General features: G+C 40.9%; 1 long non-coding RNA gene across 1 annotated transcript; it reads right to left on the bottom strand.

The window, feature by feature from the left end:
* Positions 1–1,677: 1,677 nt before the first annotated feature.
* LOC139165749 (uncharacterized) lies at positions 1,678–9,826 on the bottom strand. Its single transcript, XR_011558793.1, has 3 exons — positions 9,743–9,826; positions 4,696–4,808; positions 1,678–2,478 (listed from the first exon to the last, which is right to left on the bottom strand). It is a non-coding gene; the product is annotated as an uncharacterized lncRNA (long non-coding RNA).
* Positions 9,827–25,204: the final 15,378 nt, after the last annotated feature.

Genomic DNA, 25,204 nt, shown 5'->3' with positions numbered 1-25,204 from the left:
ATTCTTGACTTACAACCATCCATTTAGTGACCATTTGAAGTTGAAAAAAAGTGACTTACTGTAGGAGTCTTTTTTACATTTAAGATTGTTGCAGCATCATCGTGGTTATGTGGTCAAAATCCAGACACTTGACAACTGTTCCGAGATCATGTGACCATCTATAACCTTCCCAGCTGGCTTCTGCCAATTGACACAGCAAAGTCAATGGGGGAAGCCAACCTCACTTAATAACCGCATGATTTAGTTAACAATTGCAATGGTTCATTAAACAACTGCAGCAAAAGAAGTCATAAAATGGGGCACAACTCACTTAATAATTGCCCTGCTTAGTAACAGAACTTTGGTCTTCCATTGTTGTTGTAAGTTGAGGACAACATGTATGCCACAAAACAAAACAAACAACAACAAAACCTTAGAACTTTTCTAGGTCTGTACACTGCTTTACAAAATCAACAACAGGGTTTTCTTAAGGATAGAGCATCTTTTTTTCAGGCTCAAGTGAAAGCCTGATAAAAGTCTGATTCCTATAAGGAATAGCAGAAAGGCCCACCTTAATGACTCCTTTACTCAGACAGTTACTTACCTGAGCCCACCCAGTCTCGGTGAAGTGGGAAAACTTACAAGTGTACAGCAAGTGTGATCCCAGAGGTTCCAAAGTACACTGTTTTGGATTGGTCTCTAAGTTAAGCCTGGAGGCTTTATTTATAGGTGCAGAGAATAAGGCTGTTCTGTAAGGCACCCATGAAGAAGTCCCCTGCACAAGATCTCATAAAATCTATAAGACTTGTGGGGTAGAGCCCCCCTCTCCCCATGGGCATCAGACTGCCTTTGGTACTGCTCAGAAGTTTGTCCATAGAAGTGTTCAAAGCCCTGGAGACCCTGTGACAATGGGGGTATGTGTGTTAATATGGAGTCCAGATTTACATTTATCCTTCGTCTCCATGAGAATGAGGTCCAGAGCAAGGAAACCTGACCAGGTAGTGGCATGGGTGCTGGATGCTAAAGAAAGTGGACAAAGGCCAACCAAGAGTGCAGCCAGGGCATACTGCGTATAACTACTGTGGACCTCCATGGCCGTTGTGTCAAACTGGCCAATTATAACATTGCATTGGGCACGTTGAATTTATATATGGTATGCTTGTGTGTGAGTCTGTTAGTTTGTGGGTTTTTTTAAATCTTTAAAATTTAAAATTGTTGATTACTTACGATTTGTCTTTTTACATGTTGTGAGCCGCCCCGAGTCTTCGGAGAGGGGCGGCATACAAATCCAAGTAATAAATAAATAATAAATAATAAATAAATGAACTGGGTGGCAACCTATAGCACATTAAGACCTTGGTGCATCCGGAGTGCGGTGCTGACAAGCTTTTTCACAAATCATGAAGCCACGTGGGGGTGTATGATTGAACAGGTAACCATGCAGTTCTCCCATTAAAGAAGGGCTGTTGAGTGAATGTGGCCAAGATCCAGGCTAAGGAGTGCACCACAATTCAAAGATGGCACTATGCATGGCTTCAGAAGACATTGAAATAGCATGGCAATTTAGGGCTGGTGTCAACACCCCAAATAGCATCTGAGAAATAAATCAGATTCCAGTCCAAATCTCTCATACAAAGTTTGATTTATTAACAGAGCCATGTTAGTCACTCTGTTTCCATCCCGATACTAACTTCCTTCCGCTACCCCACCCAGGTTAAGTTTTATCCCCCATCCCCACATCCACAAGTTCATCACGAGGGCCAGTTCAAGTGCAGGGATTACACTGACCTCCTCCTTATATCTGCTGGTGCAGAATAAAGAATGACCTTGGAGTCTAAGAAAGGAATTTATTGTGGCTAGTAACTTTCCCTTTCATGCAACTACCCCTCTCAGTTCTAATCTAATCTACACACATGATAAAGGATAACAGCATAATTTTGCCTAAAAGTCCAAAATATGGTAATGAGCAGTAGGTAAAATTTATACATTTGCAACCATGTTTGATGAACCATTAGCATTTGAGGATAATGTTCTTCAACTTTCTTTCAAGTCATGATATTTTTTTCTTTCCATAATGCCTTGATTTCATTATCTTAGGTTAGGAGTTAGGGATGGAAGAGGAGATTGGAGGGATGCTGATAGATCTATAACATTTCGGGTTTCAAGCTTGTCAAAAACATCAATCAGATTTTATTTATTTGTCAAATTTATATACCACCCATCTCACTCACAGATTTATTAATTTTACATGTCCTAATCAACTCTAATAGGACAGGTAGCCCAAAATTAGCAGAATTGTCAGGGAACCAATGAAACTGTTATTTGAGTTGCTAGGCTTTTCTTTTAATTCCAGTGCCTGATGATAGTTTGGATAGCCTACATAGTTGCTTTGGAATCCCATTAGGTACCATTATGAGGTCTTATTTCTGAGGTTTTAAAAATCTAATTGCCAGTCAATGTGTTACAGCTTGGCTTTCGCTTGACTCTCTTGGTGATACACTGTGGAGAAAAAAAACAACGAAGTATGCTTCATCAACCTGTCAAGAAGGTTTCTTAACAAATTACCTTTACCCTCAAAAGAAAACACCGAAAGACTTTTTGTATCTTTAACAATTCTCCTAGTTCATATCTTCTTTTGTACACTATTCAGGGGAACAAGAACAGGATCCCAGAGTACTCAGAAATATTGAAACCTAAACCTTTAACAATTTATGAAGAAATCTAGATGTTTAATAAGAATAAGTCACACTTAATAAAGCCATGGTTAACCACTGTATTATTTTAAAAATGTGACATTTCTCTCATTCCATAAGTGTTATTTTTTTCGACAGAAAAAAACTTAAAGAGATAAAGTTCACTTGTTAATTCAGATTTCATCACAAAAGTTTATGTGAAACACATTTGAGAGTTTGGGCTATTGGCAGTAAGGCACAAAGAAACAAAGTGGATGCCAAGTGACAAATAGAGAAATACTGATAAAATTCACAATATGCCCCGCATACCACTTAGTTCTTTATGAGCTTTATTTTTGTATTTATGGATTCCTTCTAAAAGATACCTAGTTTATCTTTGAACATCCATTTGTACAAACTTTGTACATCCAAGTTTGATAGAATTTGATTTTCTTATATGAAGTAAGTATCTGAACTGGCAAACAGCATCATTTTTCAATTTTTGCACTCAAAATCGTGGTTGAGAGGAATTGTGATAAATCATTAGATCAGAAAGGAGCATTTTCTTTCTCTGTTTTCTTCGCTTTCAGAAAAGAATGAAATTTTGACTGGGCTACCAGAATAGTCATACAATGAAGTACAGGATCACTGAGCAGATTCCTGCAATATATTAAATGCCAAATATGTCTAAGAAAAGGAGAGGTTATACATATAAGTAAACTATTTTCAATAACCAATGGACTTGGATGTGTGCAGAAAAGGTATATTGGGTGCTACCTACTCAATACATTTGATAACTTGTAGAAAGCTCTACCCACAATGTTTTGGGGTAAATGTCAGGCTGGTTTTTCAAACTCCAAAATAACCATATGCTTCAAAAGGTTTTGAAAGCTTTCCTACATTGTGTGTGTGTGTATGTGTAGATAAAGCTTCCTTTGCAACTACTACAGCTTTGTGTACCAAAACTAAAGCAACTTCATTCCCTGGAAAACTGGATGAGTTTGTTTGGAAGACTTTCCTTGTACACCTTTGGCTGTACAACAGATGTATGTACAGATAATCAAGGGAAGACTTTCAAAATACAGTATTGTTGTTTTGGCTTATGAGCATCAGTTACCTTAGTGCTTTACAGGGCACTTCATTTACCCTAACAGTTTTGCCAAGCACTTCTCTGATGCCTGGACATTTTTGGTACACAAATCTCTGATATTATAGCCCTTTCATATTCTCTATGTTGCAATGTGCTCTTCCTGAATGCTGTTTCAGTTATTAGAAATGTGGTGACAGATTGTGCTTGGAATCATTCAAATCACACACAGAAAAAAGGAAGTTTGAAAGTAGTACTGAGTTTGAACTATTGGCTTTATATGTGGAAGATAGTGGCAGCCTATTAGCTTAGCTGTTCTTTGTTAACCGCAAGTTTACAGGGCCTTTAAAATAAAATCCTTAGCTTTCATTCTTCCTGGCCTATAGTTACACAATTTACATTTGTTTTGTTTGATCTTTACATGTGCATTTAAGTTTGTTCACCTTACTTTTCTTTCCCTTTTTTTCAGGTACACAGGTCAGAATCTCTTTTATAAAATAAAGGCATTATGTTTTGGCTTGACTTAGTGAATAGAGCCAAAACTGTTAAAATCTGTTGTTTGGAGCAAGTGTTCTGTTTTCAGTCATTTGAAAGTCACCAGAGATTTTCTGGCTAAGGTCATTTTCTAGAAATAAGTTACTTTAACCAGTTCATGAACTATAATTCTGGAGTGCAGGGAATAGTGAAAGAAGCATTTATTCAGTGGTTCCTTAGGCAGAAAAACTGGATATTTTGTTGTTTCATAGCAAGGCCATCCCACTTTAGCAAATGCACTGTATTGATCTAGCTAGAGGGACACAGACATTGTTTTTAGCTACACTAGAAGATCAGATGATTCTGTTTATATAGTCCTTAGGTCAGTAGAAAATATATTCCTGTGGCAAATGCACCTTCCATTTCCCCCCAGAAGACTGAATTTCCCTGACTCAGTGACCTGCACTAAAAGGATAAACTCACATCATTGTGCACGTATGGGGAATGTTGTCTTACAACTGCCTTTGCAATATAGCTATTCAGTCCTTGAAAATGCAGATGGCCAAAGTACTTTACAGTTTTTTTTTTCATTCATCCTGAAACAAAATAACACAATGAGTTCAAGTGCATAGATGGAATTGACAACAATAGGGAGGAAGATCTAATAATGTTGGAAACAATTTTTATGGCAGTCATATTTGTATTTATTTCAGAGTTTAATATGAACCATTTACATTCATATTTTCTTTGAATAATGGGTGAGAAAAATATTGGATTTACAGACTACAATGGCATGTTACTATATTTATGTACAGTGCATGTACTTTACTGTTCAATGTACTTGTATGGATCAGAATAGTAACTATTGGGTACTGTTTCAATGAGTATTATTGATAGGATCCCGATAAATCTCAAAATGCATATTTTAGACAACATGTTAGATCTCTAATGAAATGTGGTTTCAGTTTTTGGAGAACAACTATATGCAATGGTACACCTAAGAAGGGATAGAGCTATGAGCTTAATTGATCTCATTTGGTAATTTTAGGCTCAAGTTTAGTTCCTTCCAGTTCTTAATAGAACTAGCACTTAGACTAAAATACCACTTCATATTGCTTTACAGCCCTCTCTAAGGAGTTTATAGAGGCAGTATATTGACCCCAACAATCTGGGTCCTCATTTTACCGACCTTGGAAGGATGGAAGTCAACCTTGAGCTGCTCAGGATCAAACTCGTAGAGTAAGCAGTGCATTATCCTGTAGTGCTGCATTCTAATCACTGCACCAACACATCTCTTCCTTCCCCCCACCACATTTTTAAATGCCTTAAACCAGGACATTAAACTCAAGGATCATGGTATGGATCCAGCCCACGGGATGCTTAGATCTGACCGACAGGGCCTCCCTGGAAACAGCGAAGGAGCAGACAGCGATGCCTCTGCCAGCGAAAAAGGAGCCCGGAATGCCTTCCTGAGTTCCATTTTCATTGGCAGAGAGCTGCAGGACATAGAATTAGCAATTTCCACCCCAGGCATGCCCACTCTGCCCTCTGAGCTCAAACACAACTCTGATGTGGCCCACAATGAAATCGAGTTTGACATCTTTGCTTAAACTACAGTGGAACCTCGACATACGAGCAGCTCTACTTACGAGCTACTCGAGATAAGAGCTGGGAGGGGAGCAACATTTTTGTTCGCCTTCCGAGCTCACATTCGGGATACGAGCGCCAAGGAGCTGTCTCGGCTTCAGGAGACAGCTCCTTGGCGCTCGTATCCCGCGTGTTTTAAAAGGTTGCAGCCGGCCTGGGGTGCTGGGGGGGGGGTGTTGGCAAGCCCCCCAGGCCGGCTGCAACCTTTTAAAACACGCGCGCCACTTCGCAGCTGTCTCCTGAAGCCGGAACGCTAACTTCCGCGTTCGGTTTCAGAAGACAGCTGCAAAGCGGCGCGCGTGTTTTAAAACGTCAGAGCCGGCCTGGGGGGCTCGGGGGGAAGCCCCCGAGCCCCCCAGGCCGGCTGCCACGTTTTAAAACACGCGCACCGCTTTGCAGCTGTCTTCTGAAACCGAATGCGGAAGTTAGCGTTCCGGCTTCAGAAGACAGCTGCGAAGTGGCGCGTGTGTTTTAAAACGTCAGAGCCGGCCTGGGGGGCTCGGGGGGAAGCCCCCGAGCCCCCCAGGCTGGCTCTGATGTTTTAAAACAAGCGCGCCGCTTTGCAGCTGTCTTCTGAAACCGAACGCGGAAGTTAGCGTTCCGGCTTCAGAAGACAGCTGCAAAGCGGCGCGCGTGTTTTAAAACGTGGCAGCCAGCCTGGGGGGCTCGGGGGCTTCCCCCCGAGCCCCCCAGGCCAGCTCTGACATTTTAAAACATGCGCGCCGCTTCGCAGCTGTCTCTGAACGCTAACTTCCGCGTTCGGCGGCAGCGGTTTTTTTTGTTGTTGCACGGATTAACTGACTTTACATTGTTTCCTATGGGAAACAATGTTTCGTCATACGAGCGTTCTGACTTACGAGCCTCCTTCCGGAACCAATTAGTCTCGTAAGTCGGGGTTCTACTGTATATGTGGTTAATGACTTTTTATAGAGACATCAGAAGAGAATAATTTCCATCGATGTAATTTTGAATATATTGTTTTCCCCATAGAATATGAGAAAGATGAGAATTTCATCTTTGTTCAAAATAAAATTTGATGATTGTTAAGAGAATTAAGTAACAATATTGTTCATATGCAGAAGCTTCCAGTTGCAAAGCCCATCATCTTTAGGCTGGAAAAGATTCATATCTGAAATTTTTGATCTGAAGCTGCTCTACTTAAAGCTTACTCTAAGTCTTTGGAGAGGGGCGGTATACAAATCCAATAGATAAATAGATAGATAGATAGACAGACAGACAGACAGACAGACAGACAGACAGACAGACAAATATAGTTTTATACCAAGCAAGTGCCAGGCTTTTACCAGCTATAAGAGACAACATCCTTCTTCCAATCATTATTAGAGTTCTTTAACAATCTTTATTGACATGAAAGGGTGGAGCTACAATAATTCCAGCAACTGAATCATCTTCAACATATAATCAATGCAACATAATTACATTGACCCAAGGGCAGAAATGTTTTTCTTTTTAAATTTTCATTTAACAGACTTCCTACGATCAAGTGAGGAGGCAAGCATTCTGAGAATGGAGAAGCCTGCAGTTGGATGTTTACACAATAGTCTCCTGAATCTTTATCATTTTCAGAGTTCTTAGACATTAAGATCACTGTTCATATTGTTATTGTAGAAATGGCACAGGAAAAGGGCCAAGATTAAGGAGATGGAAGGAGTCTACAAGTACAGTCATACCTCGTCTTACGAACCTAATTGGTTCCAGGGGGAGGTTCGTAAGACGAAAGGTTCATAAGACGAAACATTGTTTCCCATAGGAAACAATGTAAAGTCAATTAATCCGTGCAACCAAACCCCCCCCCCCCCCGCAAAAAAACGGCGTTCGGCGACTGCTGGGAAGCCGCGCGGCTATTTTAAAAGGTGACAGCCAGCCTGGGGGGCTTCCCAGCAACCTCGAACCCGGAAGTTCGGCAAAAGTTCGGGGTGCTGGGAAGGCCCCCAGCCCGGCTGCGACCTTTTAAAACAGCCGCGCGGGTTCCCAGCTGTCTCCTGAAGCCGAACGCCAAACCCGAACTTCCGCGTTCGGCGACAGCTGGGAAGCCGCGCGGCTGTTTTAAAAGGTCACAGCCGGGCTGGGGGGCTTCCCAGCACCACCCCGAACCTGGAAGTTCGGCAAAAGTTCGGGGTTCGGGGGGGTGCTGGGAAGCCCCCCAGCCTGGCTGTGACCTTTTAAAACAGCTGCGCGGCTTCCCAGCTGTCTCCCAAAGCCGAACGCCAAACCCGAACTTCCACGTTCGGCGTTCGGAGACAGCTGGGAAGCCGCGCGGCTGTTTTAAAAGGTCACAGCCGGGCTGGGGGGCTTCCCAGCAACCTCCCGAACCGAACCCGGGGTTCAGAAAATTTTTGCCTCTTCTTACGAACTTTTTTCGAGTTACGAACTGGCGTTTGGGAGGCTGCTGGGAAGCCCCGCCGCTCGGCTGTCACCTTTTAAAACAGCCGTGCGGCTTCCCAGCAGTCTCCGAACGCCGGTTCGTAACTCGAAAAAAGTCCGTAAGAAGAGGCAAAATTTTTCTGAACCCCGGGTTCGTATCACGAGTTGTTCGTAAGACGAGGGGTTCGTATCTTGAGGTACCACTGTATCTAAAATTACATATGCTATATGAACTAATCACTTCAAATGTTTCCAACATAACTGAAGTCATCTGTACTTCCCCCTATATTTTCCCGCATTTGCTTGGCTGTTTAGGTAGTTGGGTGGGAAGACTTTGGTAGAGCATGCAGTGAAAAGAGATGAAATATTCTGTTCTGTCTAACCTTAAAAGGTTACTGCAATTGTAACAGTCATTGTTTCTATTGTTACCCGAAGTATCTGTTCTTCAGATTAGCCCAGTGGATCAGATGCATCATACACAAGCCCTGCCCACCCTAGCTCCATGAAGGGGGAAAATATCATGAAATGTCCTATGGTGGCAACATGATGGCATGAGTATGACACCTGTGATATACATCATGTGGCTGAGCTGATAAGATTTGAAGCCTAATTCTTCTATTTTTCTTTCAAATAGTTTTATTAAGAATTAAAACTGTAAACAACGAAAGTCAAAAATATGTGAAGAAATTCAAAGTACAAAGGAGAAAAAAGAAAAGGAAAAAGGAAGATAACTATAACTTCTCTTCGCTTAGCTCACTGTCTCTAAACAATATGTAATGAAGCCCAGCTAGTCCAAAGGATCCTAAAGCAGTGGTGGAAAACCTTTTATGGTTCGGGTGCCATAAAGGTGTACGCATGTGCAAGAGTGTGTGTATGCACGTTCACATCCATAATGCAATTCCCTCTCCCGTATATACACACACAATCCCAGCACTGCCCCTTGCATGCACATAACCCCCCACATGGTCCCCCCTTGCATGCACACAGGACTCATTGAAGCCTCTGGACTTCCAATAGGCCTGTTGGGCAGTTTTTCACTGTCATCAGGGTTCAGGAGGCTTTCCTGAAGCCTGGAGAGAGGGAAAATGGCTTAAAGGAAGGCCAAAAATCAGCTGACTAGTGCACACATGCATACTAGAGATGACACAGGGCAATGCCTCGCATGCCCTCAGATATGGCTTGTTCGCCATCACTGTCCTAAAATATCTTTGAGATACTAACATATTAAGAGCTTATTCTGGATGTAAGAACTTTACTTCTATGGATCTCAATTTAAGAAATTTCTCCCTCTCTGCCCACAGGGCCAACTGTATTGATACATTGCTAAAAGAATCCAAAGAGGAGAAGAACAATACATTCAAATTGTTTTGGCTTAAAATGTATTATTAAATATTTGAGAAATACCGTATATACTCGAGTATAACTCGATATTTTCAGCACAAAAAATGTGCTGAAAAATCCAACCTCACTTATACTATAGTCACTGACTTTCACTGACCTGAAAACTGTCCCAAAGCTCAACATTTACGGTGTGAAAGGCAGGAAGGAAAAAAAGCTCATGGCTGGCAACAGAAGGGTTTTTTTTTCCCTTTCTGCTCTTGCTACCCCTCAGCTGCCTGATTGGCAACAGGCTGAACCAATCACAGCTCCTTCTCTACACAGAAAGGAGGCACTGAGAGAGCTATCTGATTGGCAGCAGGCTGTACCAATTACAGCTTCTCCTTTACAGGAAGTACTGGGGGAAGGGGCGGGAGGGTTGAAGAGACTTTCAGAAGGAAGGAACCATGGCTTTCTCTTCTGATCAAGCCAGCAACAATATTTTACAAGTAAATAAAATGTACAAATAAAATGTAAGTTACCCATTTAAATTTGATTAACAGGATAGGTTATTTTGTAAGAAAATGTTGCTTAAAGTGGGGATAACTCTGTGTAATTAAACTTTTTCTTCCAACTATACTTATCCTACCCAAGAGGATTGTTAATGCTGACTTATTTAAAACAATACAAAGGTTAGGATATTATAATAGTATGAATTTTGTCATTAATCATTTGTTCTACATAATTAATATGAATAGATTTACCTTTTTTTAAGAGTATGGTTTCTCCTTATGCAAGATAAATATCATGTAGAACAGGGGTCCCCAAACTTTTTACACAGGGGGCCAGTTCACTGTCCCTCAGACTGTTGGAGGGCCGGACTATAAAAAAACCTATGAACAAATCCCTATGCACACTGCACATACCTTATTTTAATGTAAAAAACAAAATGGGAACGTACTATTTGGGGGGGGAAAGAAGTCTGAGATTCATATATGTTTATGTTTTGTTTTTAATTTTCTTTTGTTAACATCTGATTGGTTATACAAGGTTTTCTTGGTTTATAGAAAAATATAGAAAAATATTTATAGAAAAATATATAAAGAAAGAAGAAAGCACTTTGGCATAATGGTTAAGTTAGAAATATAATTGGTGTTGTACTTTTAGAAGGAACATTAAGGAGGGAATTTAATTAAAAGAAAAGTATGTACCTGGATCACAACATTAGAAAAAAAAACTTTTGCAACTTTTTTGATGATTGATATTAGTTACTGACAAAATACTGCATTTTATTCAGGGAAAATTAGATGGTACATTGTATTGTTTGAATGTATGTTGAGAGAAATTTTTTTAAAAATTTACACCGCCCCCCCAAAAAAGTCCTTCCTTCCTCCACCTCTCAATTCATTTCATTCTTCCTTCCTTCCTTGTTCCCTCCATTTCTTCTTCTTTCCCTCCCTCCCTCCTTCCCACTTCTCTTCCCTCTCCCTTTTTTTCCTTCTGTCTCATTTGTTTTGTTTCCCTCTCCCTCGTTCTTTCCCTCCATCATTTTCTCATTTTTCTCTTTCTGTCTCTCACATTCCCTCCCCCTCTCACTTGTTTTCTCTCCCTCTCTCTCATGCTTTCCTTCTCTCTCTCTCCTTTTCTTCTCTCTTCCTTCCTCTCTTCTTTTTTTTTCTGCCCTGCAACGCGCCGCGAGCCAGTCGGCTGCAAGCAGAAGCTCCAAGACAGTGGCACCAACGTCGGGTCGCAGTACATTGCTGGCGCTGCGCTGGGCATGGGCACGGACTGGCACTGGCCCACTGGCTGGGCCGGGACAGAGGTGCCAGCCCCATGGCCAGCGCAGCGCCAGCAATGTGCGGCGTCCTGCAACACATCAAGCTGCCGCCGGCGCCAGTGCCTTGCAGCCAACCGCCCCACCGCCACCCCACGCAACTGCTCAGTGCCCTCCCGCTCGACCCACGTTTGGCTGCGCCACCTTCGCGGCTTGCCCTGCTGCCCCGCGCCCGCCAGAGCTGCCCGGTGCAGACTAAGTGCGGGGCAGAGTAGGCGGCGGCGGTGGCTTCAGGCCCGCCCCCAAACTGAGCTTCCTTTGGCTTTCTTCGAGGCAAAACTGCAAAGCTCACCTGCCGCCTCGAAGGAAGCCAAAGGAAGCTCAGCTCAACGAGGACCGGCTGTTGGTCTCTTGAAGCTGCAGCCGCCGCCGCCGCCCACCAAGGAGATCCCTTCGCCCGAACAGAGGCGGCGGCGGCGAGCTCAAGGAACCAAGAGCCGGTCTTTCTCCGCGCTGAATTGTTGCAGCTTCTGAGGCCGCATCCGCCTCCAGGCGAAGGGATCTCCTCGGTGGGCAGCCTCGGTCCGAAAAGGACCGGCTGTTGGCCCCTTGGCGGAGGCAGAGGCGGCCTCAGAGGCTGCAACAATTGCCTCTGAGGCCGCCTCTGCCTCCGCCAAGGGACCAACAGCCGGTCCTTTTCGGACCGAGGCTGCCCACCGAGGAGATCCCTTCGCCTGGAGGCGGATGCGGCCTCAGAAGCTGCAACAATTCAGCGCGGAGAAAGACCGGCTCTTGGTTCCTTGAGCTCGCCGCCGCCGCCTCCGTTCGTTTTTTTTGCGTTTTTTTTGCACCAGTGAGGGAGAGAGAGAGTGGGAGAGTGCTGCTTTTTTGCTTCTTCGCTGCCCGCGGGAAGAGCCGGTCTTGTTTACTGCCCCCTCCAGACGCTCTTGCAGGGCTTCCAGGCTCCCCGCGGGCAGCGAAGAAGCAAAAAAGCAGCACTCTCCCGCTCTCTCTCTCCCTCTCTTTCTTGCGTTATTTCTCTCTCACACTCCCTTTCTATGTCTCCCTCTTTCTCTCTCTCTCCCTCTCCGCAGCAGACCCCCCACACGCCAAAAGTGCCCAAGCGCGCGCAAACCTCACCGGTGCAAAAAAAAAAAAAAGCAAAAAAGCCGCACTGGAGGGACAAAGACGGTCTGCAACTGAGCGTCTGGAGGAGGAGGAGGCGGAAAGCCAGGGGGCGGGGAGGAAAGCAATTGGCCAATTTCTTTCTCAGAGGAACTGTTGCTGCTCTGCCATAGGGTGCTTTCCTCCCCGCCCTCCTGGCTTTCCTCTTCCTTGCCGCCGCCAGACGCTCGGCAGCAGAGTGGAGATGACATTCGGAACTTAGTATATTATAGATGGTAAAATCTCGTACGCTGCCACGGGCCGGGTAAATGACCTCAGCGGGCCGCATCCGGCCCGCGGGCCGTAGTTTGGGGACCGCTGATGTAGAAGAAAGATTTTGAGTAACCCCCAATTGTTATTTACTGATCTATTGAGATAGTAATAATGATTTTAACTTATGAAATACGTTTTAAATGGAAAATCTGAATATTTATCATATGGAAGTTTGATTTAAGCAATTGTTTTGAAAGAATATATGAAATCCCAATTATTAAGAAAATTATAATGATATTGTAATGAAGATTAAGATAACAGGTTTTAAGATTAAGATAACATTCCTAAAGGTATTTTAAGAGGTTTTTGGAATTAAAAAAAAAAGATTTTGGAAGGAGAGGAGGAAAGATGCAAGAAATAAAAAACATTTTGGAAGGAAAAATGTTACATAATATAATAATAACAACAGGGTTGGAAGGGGCCTTGGAGGTCTTCTAGTCTAACTCCTTGTCTTCTAGTCTTCTAGTCTAACTCCTAGGCAGGAAACCCTACACTAATTCAGACAAATGGGTATCCAACATCTTTTTAAAAACTTCCAGTGTTGGAGTATTCACAACTTTTGGTGGCAGGCTGTTCCACAGATTCATTGTTCCAACTGTCAGGAATTTTTTCCTTAGTTCTAAGTTGCTTCTCTCCTTGTTTAGTTTCCACCCATTGCTTCTTGTTCTGCCATCAGGTGCTTTGGAGAATAGGTTGACTCTTTCTTCTTTGTGGCAAACTCTGAGACATTGGAAGAATGCCATCATGTCTCCCCTGGTCCTTTTTTTCATTAAACTAGATATACCCAGTTCCTGCAACCATTCTTCATATGTTTTTTTTTTAATTCTCCTACGAAAACAATTTTAAGAAGCTACAGTAGAAGAATATTCCATTTTTATAAGTTACCAGTAGCCACTGTATTTTCCACCCTGGACTTATATTCGAGTCAATAAGTTTTCCCAGTTTTTGTGGCAAAAGTAGGTGCCTCTGCTTATAATTGGGTTGACTTATACTCAAGTATATACGGTAACTTAACTTTTAAAAAGTATAGGACAGGGTTCTTTTTTTAAAATGCTATTGTTTAAGCTCAAATATTACTACTAAAATCTCAATTAGAAAAAAAAAGATAGAAAAGTTGAAGTGTACAAATCACAAATAAAATTAGACACAGTGGGCATACCTTTAAAATCTCAGGCAACTGGTACTGTAATAACCTTCTAATTCACACTAGAGCTCCCTAAATGTAAATCATCTAAGTAATTCCCATTAACTTTGAGTGCAGATGTTTTTAGGACAAGAACCTGCAAATAGACTTTGAAGGAGGCGTTAAGAGTCATAAGTCAGTGATCTTTAAAAAAGGGGTTGGCGTTAATGAAATTGGTTTAAAGTTGTTTTGGATTAGTATAAATAGAAATAGTATAAACAGATTACAGCCCTATCTATCATACCTGAACATAGTGATTTTTCTGTTCGTGTTTATATCTACCTCTTCTTCCGCTCCAAATTTCTATGGGGTTTCTTTCATAGTTATTGATAAAATATGGGGTTCAGGTCTTTGCATTATGCAGAGTATGTTCCTGAGGCATGATTAAAGAAAAACAAACTTCTCTTAAGGCACTGGGGGAATATGCAAAGAATGTGAAAATGCAAGCAATGGGCAAATTTTATGAGAGGCTTTCTGAATGAATTTACCAGCAATGAAAGAAACATTTGATCAGCTTTGCTGTCATCAGCAGATGTCACTGCAGCCATTAAAGAACTAATGAATTGCTCAAGAGGACATAATGGCTAATTTGTCTGGTCAAAAAGGCAAAGATGCAACCTTTGAAAACTGTGTTCTTATTTAAGTTGTGAGGAAAAAAACCCTCCCTTATCATTTAATTTTAAATATGGGCTGGGTTCCAAATCAATTAAAGACCCTTGACAAATTTCCCTGTGAATTTTCTAGCAACTAAAAGTTCTCCTCAGTTGCTGATGGAGGAAGATAGGCACAGCAGAAGAGCCAGTGGGCCAATGAATCAAATAAAGAAACCAGAAAAGAGATTTATACCCTCTTTATTATGAATACTTTGCTCCCAAAAGGCCATTAAATAAGATGTGTTTGTCTTCTTCCAAAAGCTCCCAATGGTTTTTAATAATGAACACTTATATTTAAAGGCCGGTCTTTTCAATACTTCACTGAGTGGCTAGAAAATATTCATGCTGCTGTGTTATATTGGATTTCTGTTTTGTTTTGTATTAAATTCCATCTGAAATGGTGTTGTTAAAAAGGAACATGGCTAGTTTAGTAGGGATTTCATTATTCACATTTTGATTTCCTCCCACTAACAGAATCATATAAAAGTAAGTTTACAGGGAGACTATCAAGTCGAATCAATTCCCTCAGAACATGATTTTACCTTATTTGCTGTTTTATTCTGTAATTTATTATTTTTATGTGGTTATTACTAAAAAAGACTTCAATAGTTTATCACATTCTGGGGAATAGGTATTAAAAAAAAGAAAGGAAATAAAAGACATATAAACATATGTGATCTCATATGACTTTGATTGGTTAGGTTCCAGAAAGTCAGGTTTCACATTGTGAGAGCTATATAGGCAAATGTTTCTCAACTTGACCAGCTTTGATAGCAATTCTTATCTCTTCAAGGACATACCAAGAATATTTTCCATCTATTTTATCCAAACAGAAACAGAGAAGAGAAGAGAAGAGAAGAATTGTAAGGGACCTTGGGGGTCCAACCCCCTGCTCAGGCAGGAAACTCTATATCAGTGATGGCAAACCTTTTTTTCCTTGGGTGCTAAAAGCGCGTGTGCATGTGCTATCACATGTGCATGAGTGCCCACACTCATAATTCAATACCTTGGAATGGCAAAAATGGCCTCCCCTGGCCCTCCTGTAGGCCTTTTGGAGGCCTAAATCAGCCCATTCCCTAACATCTGCTGAGCTCGGTAGGCCTGTTTTTCGCCCTCCCCTTTTTACTCCAGAGGCAAAAATGCCCTACCCCATCGCCCCTAGAGACTCTCCGGAAGCTGAAAATGCCCTCCCAGAGCCTCTGGGTGTGCCGAAAATCAGCTGGCCAACATGCACATTAGAGTTGAGCTAGGATAACGGCTCATGTGCCAGCAGATATGGCTCCGTGTGCCATCTCTGGCACCCATGCCATAGATTCGCCATCACTGCTCTATACCATTTCAGACAAATGGTTGTCCAATCTGTTCTTAAAAACTTTAAGTGTAACTTTAAGTGTTAACTCATAACTTCAGGAGGCAAATTGTTCCATTGGTTAATTGTTGTGTCAGGAAATTTCTTCTTGGTTCTAGGTTGTTTCTCTCCTTGATTCATCTCCATCCATTGATTCTTCTCCTGTCCTTAGATGCTTTGGAAAATAGCTTGACTCCCTCTTCTTTGTGGCAATCTCTGAAATATTGGAAGGCTGCTATCATATCGGCCCAGTGCTTCTTTTCATTAAACTATTCCAGCAACTGTTCTTTATATGTTTTAGCCTCCAGTCCCTCATAAGATCTATTATTATTCTCTGCATTCGTTCTATGCACTGTTTCTTTTTTTTTACATCATGTGAACAAAACTGGATGGAGTATTCCAAAGGTGGCCTAACCAAGGCATTATACTTCTTTCAGCCTTGCCAAATTTCTTCCCATTCATTATCCCCTCACATCACATGCTGCAAACACACAAGTTTCTGCATGCTGATAATTTGCTCGGTGAACCTTTCATCCAGACATGATTGATTCTTGAAATTTATGGTATTCTTAGTAGCCACTTCTAAATCTATTTTTCAGATGCATCTATCTCCTTTCCCTCATTCTTTAAGTTGCCACATTTCATATCTGCACAATACCATTTAAGAGACCATTGTATAAACTATTATGATATCCCCAGGAGAAAGGAGAGATAGCTGTAATTGCATATAGTGTGAGATGTCCTATTCTTCAACTGAACATCCCACTTAAAATATTTCAATAGAATATTAGACAATACATTTTCTGAAAGCAAGCAATCATTTTGTATGTCTATGTGTATGCCAATAAATGGTTTATTTAAAATATACAAGCTGGGCATAACTTCACATCACATTGGATCTTGAGAAAGAAACATTTCTAATATAGTGCTTTGTATTGGAAGCTACAAAGGTGCTTTATGATACGTGATGGCACCCATATAGGCCCTGTATTTTGTTCTAGATCTGAAATCTCAGTAGTAATGTCTGTAATTCTCCTAAATAAAAAGGGTGGGAGGATTGTGGGAGGAAGAGACATTTTCTTTCTTTCTATGTGGCTCTATAGTTTAGCCTTCCATCCTTCTTCTCTTGACTTCATCAAGTTAGATTGTTGCCCTCAAGGGATAATTCTGATGCAAGTGATTTTGCTAATAACGAAGCCTTCTAGCCTCGTCCAAACTTTTCAATCACAGGCAACCAGGAATCCCAGTGTTTATATTTCCATCAACTTTCTAATCACAAATTTGAATCCAATTATGATCTCATTAAATCTGAGACCAATTTAAATTTGATTTGTATTGATTTGCTATATATTTGGTTATATTAAATGCACATGCTTCTTTACTGGACTCTGATATCTTGTTCTCAACATTCTGGAAAGAGCTTCTTAAAATTTACTTTTATTGCTTTTAAAATAAACAAATAATTTAAAAAACCCCAAATCCTAGAGATAATTATAATAGAAATAGATAAATTGTTAAAAAAGAGGATTCTATATATACTTATATAATACAAATATTATTCATATTTATATATATTTCTAATACACTTATCTAACTACAATGCTTTTTTTAACCTAATGTATTTATATACATTGTACCTTGTGTATAGATTATATTATAGATTATATTATAGATACATTAAAAATCAGTGATGCTGAACCTTTTTTCTCTTGGGTGCTGAAAATGCATGCACACACAGTAGTGTGACTGCGCAAGTGCCCACACCCATACTTCAATGCCTGGGGAGGGTGAAAATTGGTTCCCCTGCCCCCCAGAGGCCCTCTTTAGGCCAGAAACAGCCCATTTCCCAACTTCTGGTGGGCCCATTAGGCCTGTTTTTCACCCTCCCCAAGCTCCATAGACTTCCTTGGATCCTGGGGAGGGCAAAAACGCCCTCTCCCATCTCCCCGGAGGCCCTTCGAAAGCTGAAAATGCCCTCCAAGAGCATCCATGTGAGCTGAAAATCAGCTGGTCACATGCATGCTGGAGCTGAGCTAGGGCAATGGCTCGCGTGCCAGCAGATATGGCTCTGTGTGCCACCTGTGCCATCACTGTTATATATATTATATATTATTTACAGGGGCCGTGGTGGTTCAGTGGCTAAGATGCTGAGGTTGTCAATCAGAAAGGTTACAGTTCGGCAATTTGAATCCCTAGTGCTACGAAACTGGTGAGCTCCAGTTACTTGCCGCAGTTTCTGCCAACCTAACAGTTCAAAAGCATGTTAAAATGCAAGTAGAAAAATAGGGACCACCTTGTGGGGAAGGTAACAGCATTCTGTATGCCTTCAGTGTTTAGTCATGCCAGCCACATGGCCATATAATCATCGTCAGACAACACTGGCTCTTCGGCTTAGAAACAGAGATGGGTACCACCCCCTAGAGTTAGGAACAACTAGCACATATATGCGAGGGGAACCTTTACCTTTGTTTATTTAAATGACTCCCTATATATGTAGACTTTGTATGGACATGTATAACAAAATACATGTCCATACAAAGTCTACATATATAGGCAATTCAATAATAGGTAGCAAGTGTGATCAGGACTTCAGTCAACTCACTGAAATAAGTCATACATTTTTTCTTTCTAATACTGCAATACAGTGGTACCTCAAGATACGAACCCCTCGTCTTATGAACAACTCGAGATACGAACCCGGGGTTCAGAAAAAATTTGCCTCTTCTTACAAACGTTTTTCGTGTTACGAATGCCAAACCCGAACTTCCGGGTTTGGCATTCGGGAGGCTGCTGGGAAACTCCCCGGCTGTTTTAAAAGGTGACAGCCGGGCGGCAGGGCTTCCCAGCAGCCTCCGAACGCTGAACCCGGAAGTTCGGGTTTGGCGTTCGTAACACGAAAAAAGTTCGTAAGAAGAGGCAAATTTTTTCTGAACAGTTCGGAGGCTGCTGGGAAGCCGCGTGGCTGTTTTAAAAGGTGACAGCCGGGCTGGGGGGCTTCCCAGCAGCCTCCGAATGCCGAACGCAGAAGTTCGGGTTTGGCGTTCGGCTTCGGGAGACGGCTGGGAAGCTGCCCGGCTGTTTTAAAAGGTCACAGCCGGGCTGGGGGGCTTCCCAGCAGCTTCCCGAACCCCGAACCTTTGCCGAACTTCCGGGTTCGGGGTTTGGGAGGTTGCTGGGAAGCCCCCCAGCCCGGCTGTCACCTTTTAAAACAGCCGCGCGGCTTCCCAGCAGCCTCCGAACGCCGAACGCGGAAGTTCGGGTTTGGCGTTCGGCTTCGGGAGACGGCTGGGAAGCCTCCCGGCTGTTTTAATAGGTCACAGCCGGGCTGGGGGGCTTCCCAGCAACCTCTCGAACCCCGAACTTTTGCCAAAATTCCGGGTTCAGGGTTCGGGAGGTTGCTGGGAAACCCCCCAGCCCGGCTGTCACCTTTTAAAGCAGCCGCGCGGCTTTCCAGCAGCCTCTGAACACCGAACGTGGAAGTTCGGCAAAAGTTCGGGGTTCGGGAGGTTGCTGCTGGGAAGCCCCCCAGCCCGCCTGTGACCTTTTAAAACAGCCGGGCGGCTTCCCAGCAGCCTCCTGAAGCCGAACGCCAAACCCGAACTTCCGCGTTCGGCGTTCGGAGGCTGCTGGGAAGCCCCGTCGCCCAGCTGTCACCTTTTAAAACAGCCTGGGGGCTTCTCAGCGGCCTCCTGAATGCCGAACCCAGAAGTTCGGGTTTGGCGTTTGGCGTTCAGGAGGTCGCTGAGAAGCCCCCAGGCTGTTTTAAAAGGTGACAGCCGGGCGGCAGCGGTTTTTTGCGGGGTTTTTTTTGGTTGCCCGGATTAATTGACTTTACATTGTTTCCTATGTGAAACAATGTTTCGTCTTACGAACCTTTCATCTTACAAACCTCTCCCTGGAACCAATTAGGTTCGTAAGACGAGGTATGACTGTATTAGTCTTTTCACCACAGTAAGGGCAGAAGGTATCCATTTATGTTACAATTCTTGTTTATTAAGTACAATAAGTAGTTCAATGGAATATTGTCCTCTGAACATTTCAACTTTTGCTGCACAATCATATAACCAGGGGTGGGCTACTGCCCAGATGGTGGTGGCGGGGTGCAGTAGGGTAGCAAAAATGGAGCTCCACCCCAGAGCACCCAATTTGCACTCAAATATGTTGAAAGAAAATGCAGGGCATCCTGCATAAACCACACCCACAGTGTGGTAGTAAAATTTTTGGTAGCCCTTCACTGACTATAACTCACTACTTTCTCCCAAAACTTAGTAAGTATAGGACATTGTAAAATAATGTGTTTTAAACCATCCTTATTCTTATTACATCTCCAACAAAATGCTATTTTAATTGCCTTTTGCTATACAAAATTTTGGGGCAACTTCAAAATATGCAGTATGTATATGGCGCCTTTGGTTGGATGGAGTGTAGATCCAGATTGGAATAAAACCCTAGTTATCCCTGGAGATAATTACACCAGTTAGAAATTTATGGAAATGTCTAATAAAAGAAGATTCAAGCCTTTTGCTATTCAACCAACTAAAATTGATTTCCCACTTTAAGAATTGAGGGGGGGGGGGATGGTGATATAGAAAAATTGGATAGAAGTGAGGATATAGACATTGGACCAACTGATAGATGATGAAGATTAATTTTTAACATTCCAGGAAGAAGTTAAGGTCATTACCGCACTTAGGATTTCAATAGGAAAAGGTGCTTAGAAGAATCTAGAGACACTAGATTTTTGTCAAGCCATTGAAACAGTGAGGCCTTGTTCAAGGACTGTGTAGCAGCTGCAAAGGGCAGTGATCCCAAGAAATGACATAACGTTGAAGACAGATGCTATGATATGTGAGCACTCCTTTGCATTTTAAATCCCCCCCCCCCCGCTTGAATATGAAAGGCTGGTCAACTTTACTGAATATTGATTCTGTTGAGCTGGTTTTAGGTGGCTCCTAAAGAGTTTAAATATCAAAAGCAGTGATGCAATGGTGATGCAATGCAAAGCTAATACTGCACCACAAAATGGTATTTTAAAATGCAAAGCTAGGTATTAAAAGTTGTAAAAGTGGAGTCAGTATATAATAGTTTATAAAGCCTCTGGAAGGATCATGCTTCACCTGCCTACTGGAAGGCTATGAGGTTCATGTTCATTAACATATTTTTATTATCTTACACTGATAAAATAGATCAATGTTCTTTTATCAGCTCTAAGATGCTGCTTGATGTTTAATTTGTATGGAAAAACTATCACAAATGTATCTGTGATAGCCAGAAATCTCAAAACTTTATATTATAATGGGTTTCTGTGCTTCTTTGTATACTGTTCTTGTTTTTCTGTAAAGTGAAATTCAGGTAGTCCTTGATGTAAGATCACAATTGAGCCCAGAATTTCTGTTGTTAAATGAGACATTTGTTAAGTGAAATTTGTTCCATTTTATGACCTTTCTTGCCTCAGTAAATCACCACAGCTGATGTTAGTAACCTGGTTGTTATATGAATCTGGCTTCCCCATTGAGTTGGTTCGTCAGAAGGTAGCAAAAGATGATCACGTGATCTTGGGACACAACCACCATTGCCAAGCATCTGAATTTTGATCACACGATAATGAGGATGCTAGAAAGGTGAACTTTGAAAAATCTATCTTAATGCCTACTTTAAGTTCAACTTAAATAACACTAGCACTATCAATTGATACAAATTAAATGTAATCATCTCTAATCTTGATTGCAGAAAATATGACTTCTGCAATAGAGTAGTAAATGTCTGGAACACTTTACCTGATCCTGTTGTTAGTTTCTCTAATCCCCATACATTTTACCTTAAACTGCCTGTGGACCTTACACATTTCTTAAGAGGTCCCAAGGGGCATGCATAAGTGCACCAGCGTGCCTACCGTCTCTGTCCTAGCGTATCCATTTGTATGTACTCATTTTATGGCTATGTTTTGCTTCTTTATATCCATTTATTTGTGCCATTTTTCATTTGTGCCATTTGCACCTTGAGGTTCAACTACTGTAATACTCCCTACATGGGGCTACCTCTGAAGAGTGTTTGGAAACTTCAGATCATGCAGAATGCAGCTGCGAGAGCAATCATGGGCTTCCCCAGGTATGCCCATGTCACACCAACACTCTGGCATTGGTTGCCGATCGATTTCCGGTCACAATTCAAAGTGTTGGTTATGACCTATAAAGCCCTTCATTGCATCGGACCAGAATATCTCCGGGACTGCCTTCTGCCGCACGAATCCCAGCGACCGGTCAGGTCCCACAGAGTTAGCCTTCTCCGGGTCCCATTGACAAAACAATGTCATCTGGCAGGACCCAGGGGAAGAGCCTTCTCTGTGGTGGCCCCGACCCTGGAATCAACTGCCCCCTGAGATCAGGACTGCCCCCGTCCTCCTTGCCTTTCGCAAACTCCTTAAAATCCACCTCTGTCATCAGGCATGGGGAAATTGATTCCCCTGGGCCGTTTCCGCTTTATGTATGGTTTGTATGAGATGTATGATTGTTTTTATATTAAGCGTTTTAAATTGTTTTAATCATTAGATTTGTACTGTTTTGTTGTTGTGATCCGCTCTGAGTCCTTGGAGAGAGGCAGCATACAAATCTAATTAATAATAATAATAATAATAATAATAATAATAATAATAATAATAATAATAATGTTTCCTTGCACTTGTTGACCCAATAAAATAAATCAATAAAATAAAAATAGTGATAAGTCATTTTTTTCCAGTGCCGTTGTAACTTTGAATGTTCACTAAATGAAGTGTTGTATGTTGAAGACTATCTGTACAAGACTATCTTGAACTATTGTATGTTGAAGACTATCTTGTATAATTACCTAATATTCAGTTTGGCTACTTTGCTGTTATTTACAACAATAGAAAAGCTTCTTGTTTTGGATTATGTTGAAATTGGTTGATATGGCATAATTTAAAACTGATTGGTAGATCATAAGATTTTTTTTTTTATCCTTTCAGTGAATCAGAGGGCTTTATTTTGTTTAGCTTGATAGATTTTTGTGGGGTTTTTTTGGGGTGGTGGTGTAGAAAGCTAAATATCAATGGAGATTCTCAGTCATTCAGATCAGGTAAAGGTGCTTTTCAAAAACAACAACAACAATTGGGCTTCCTTGGTTTTTGTTTTTCCTTGAAAATTTTAACCTTCTTATCCAAGAAGATTGTTCTTTAAAAAGTTTAGAAATCCAGCTTTCTATTGTATAAGCCCATATTAAAAATATAATCAGTTTCAGCAATGAACAAACATGTGTTAACTGTCAACAGCCACTTTAAGGTAAGTTAGGTGTATACGATGAAAATCACTGGAAAATATTAAAAGAGATATGAATTGTCATTGGGTTAGATCAAGACTTTGGTCATTTATCTAGAGAGATATCAGGGATCACTTTCCACCTAACTACTAGTAATTCAATTTTTTAAAAAAACAAAACAAAAAATTGAGCAGAATATACAACAGAAAAGCAAATATTTTCTTCATTGTGAATAGAGAAGATAAAAATTCAAATATGCTGGAATCATCCAGAAAGGTTGGAATTTTAACTCCCGAACTCAAACAAATCTGCTTAATAGAAGAAAAATGTGCATGTTAATTTAATGAGATTGAATTATGAGACTAGTACCCAGACACTGAAAGCTCCTATCAATGAGCTTATTTCACTTGAGCATTTACATGTAAAACAAGAAAAATAAACCAGTTATTGACTTTGGAGAGTGGCCAATCGACCCTTTTCACATGAGGCACAATGACTGCGCTGAATTTTTTTGTATTTTAGACACATTATGTGAAACCTTAGGTCTATTGAGAAGTTTTGCAACAATTCTATTAAAAGCTTTATATAGAGCAATAAACTAAAAGAATAATAAAAGATCTAAGAAAGAAGGAAAAAGAAAAAAGCCCTCTCCTTTCCACCATCATCATGACCACTGTAATTGATTTCATAAGCTCTTCATCTTCTTAGTTAAAAAAATAAAACTATTATATACACAAATCAAATAAGTAACATCTTCTCCAATCCAATTAACAGCAAAAAATATCCAGAGCTCCAATATATTAGCATTAATTAACATATATAAAATTCAACATATCAGTTCTTAACAAAATTCCATTTAAAAGCATAAAATGATTACAATATCCTAATGTAAACCAAATAAGAGAAACACTAACAAAGGAACCATTTCATTTGTCCAAGCTTCATTACACAACCCTTTTCCCATTTGAACCAACAATTCCAGACAAAATGTCTAAATAGCAATTCATACTATTTAAATAAACATTATACAGTATAGCTTAACTGTAAAGTATAAATACATCCACATCTGTCAAATATGCAGTAATCTCTGTCACCTGATAGAATTAAAAGACTAAAATTTAGCATAGCCAAGAGAAATAATTTGACTAAACTTCCTTACTTTGAGTAAAAAGCCAGATAAAAGCCAGATTAAATATTACAATATTAAGATACATACATTAATTACAGGAAAATGAACTAAAACACCTTATTAAATGTAAGCAAATACAGTACACCATATTTTTCCAGTTCAGATACCAGCATCCAAAACCACTCAGAACACCAATGTGTCTTGTTTAAATAAACTGGCTTTTTATCCCCCCCCCCAAATAGAATAATCTTTCTGTAGTTCATTCAAATGGTTATTGATCCTTTTTACACATTTCTTCAGTACTTTAAACAGATGTGTGGAGGTTTTTTGTGTGCTTGTAAGTGAATAAAAACAAAATCCAATGCTCTGTGGGAATGTCATGTTTATTTTCTTCTGATTTTTTTCAAACATTGTCCAGCTTTCTTTATATCTGATAAGAAGCTCTTATTCAAAGTCTAATGTTTTTCTTCGGTAAATTTTGCTGTTCTATAGATCTTCTTCTATGAACAGATTGTTGCTAAGAAAACACTACATAACGGAATCTAATTCCTGACACAGGTCCCTCAAAGCTATGTCTGAACACCACTATAGTTGTTTTGTTAATTCTCCAATCCCAAAAACATTTTTTCTTTTCCACAATATGTACTTATTCTTCAAAAATAATTTCAAAGGTTGAATGTTCAAAACCCAATATTCTAGCATTTCTGAATTCTTCATCCATTTAAACCTTGGTTTCTCTAACGTAAAGTTTGCCTTAGTTTTTGCTGTCTATTTTAAATTCTTAAGCAGTATATAAATAAATCTTCATATTATATTTTAGATTGAAGGAACTCAGATGATAGTT

This window comes from Erythrolamprus reginae, chromosome 3, assembly GCF_031021105.1.
Source record: "Erythrolamprus reginae isolate rEryReg1 chromosome 3, rEryReg1.hap1, whole genome shotgun sequence".
In the NCBI taxonomy this organism is placed as follows: Eukaryota; Metazoa; Chordata; class Lepidosauria; order Squamata; family Dipsadidae; genus Erythrolamprus; species Erythrolamprus reginae.
This window is presented reverse-complemented; position numbering and strand designations above follow the sequence as displayed.